General features: G+C 40.8%; 1 pseudogene; it reads left to right on the forward strand.

Annotated features, from left to right (window-relative positions):
* The first annotated feature begins 1,270 nt into the window (after positions 1 to 1,270).
* Positions 1,271 to 1,532, forward strand: LOC126487186 (U6 snRNA-associated Sm-like protein LSm7; annotated as a pseudogene).
* Positions 1,533 to 1,840: the final 308 nt, after the last annotated feature.

The following is a 1,840-nucleotide window of genomic DNA, read 5'->3' on the forward strand; positions in this document are numbered from 1 at the left end:
GTTAATCACATGTACAAATTAAGCCAAGCAAGGACCTCTCTCTCTCTCTCTCTCTCTCTCTCTCTCTCTCTCTCTCTGCAAAGGAGCTCACGTTAAAGCTATCACTGAGTCAATCAACAAATAAAAACTACAATATCTAAAGGTGTATTAGCTTACAATTCTAACTACCAGCCCTAGATGAAGAACTACAGACAACTAATGACTGCTGGGAGAAGAGACAGCCACTCCCAGGCATGATCCTCTTTGTTGGTTGGTCAGTAGAGTAGTCAGGCCATGAAACACACACAAAGAGCAAAATCTACCAAAGCAGGTTATATTTATTTGTGCAACACACACACACACACACACACACACACACACACACATGCACACATACACATCTTGGTTGTCATTCCACTCTATCACTGCTAGTGACTCACTAGGAATATATTTCCTTCCTGTTTCCATGATCATAAGTTCTGCAGACTTAGAAGGTTTGGTTCCAGAATGGGAAACACTACTGCCAGGAGATTCAATGAACATTTTATTGAACTGAAATCTCAAATCTCCTCCTAGTCACTTTAGGCCTCTGATTCCCTGAAGCCCACAATCTAGGAAAGGAATAACAGTGTTTAGAGGGATGATTGATTCAGATTGCCTAGGTAAAACTGGATCACGTCTCCACAATGGGGGTAAGAACGATTATGTCTGAAGTGCAGGAGGTCTTTTAGGGCACCTCTTGGTGCTCCCATGTCCTATGACTAAAATAGTGGGAAGCTACAACAGCCCAATACAGGCACAATGACCAAGGGCACAGACTCTTTAGGAAAGAAGGTATGCATCACTGCTCCACAGAATGAGGTGCTTGCTGAGGGTGGAGGAAATACAGAATGAGTAGTAGAGGAAAGTAGCTATAAATACCTTCTAAGGCCATATGACCAATTGCAAAAATGAGGATACAATGGACATGAGTGTTCTGCCTTATTTTATGAAGAATGTGTTAGTTCAAATATTTGTGTGGTTTTTCCTGTTTATTTATTATACAACCTGACATCAAATAAGAAAATATCAGTAGTTACAATATTTAAATGAAGATAATAAAAGAGTGTCTCACAAGGAACAATGCCACCTGTTCTATAATTTAATGAAAAACGGGTGCCACAAATTTGGAAGACAGGAAGGAGGGTTATAAGAAAAGTTTGGAGGGAAGAGGTAAACTAGAGGGTATTGTAATTATATCACAATCTCAGAAAATAAAAGAAGTATTTAAAAATAAAAACACCAGGCCTGCGCAGAGCGGCGTGCTGCGGCAAGATGGCGGACAAAGAGAAAAAGAAGAAAGAAAGCATCTTGGACTTGTCTAAGTACATTGACAAGACCATCCAAGTAAAGTTCCAGGGTGGCCGGGAAGCCAGCGGGATCCTGGAAGGGTTTGACAGGATACAAGGCAGCTGAGGCTCATGGTGTGCCGCGGCACCTCGGAGGTGCTTATCTGCCCACAGGATGGCATGGAGGCCATCCCCAACCCATTCGTGCAGCAGCAGGATGCTTAGCAGGCGGCCTCACCCTGGGGAACTCTCTTCCTGTGTAAGCTTCTGTTTGGTGTTTTGGTTTCTGTTTTTCTATTTCGTTTTTTTTTTTAATAAAATTACCGACTTGAGCAAAAAATAAAAATTAAAAGCATCACTTATGCTCTTTATAAAAAAGCAGGAAACCTACCTTGATTGTCTAGGGTAATATTATCTAACTTAAAATTTTATCGAAACATTATCAAAGAGTGACCCTTAAGTATTCATAGGTGAGAAAGTCTTTTGGCTATTTTAAGGACAGCCTAATACTACATAACTTAACTGTACCAAAA

Source organism: Alexandromys fortis, unplaced genomic scaffold (assembly GCF_014885135.2).
Source record: "Alexandromys fortis isolate MF-2015 unplaced genomic scaffold, M_Fortis_MF-2015_v1.1 scaffold_132, whole genome shotgun sequence".
Lineage (NCBI taxonomy): Eukaryota > Metazoa > Chordata > Mammalia > Rodentia > Cricetidae > Alexandromys > Alexandromys fortis.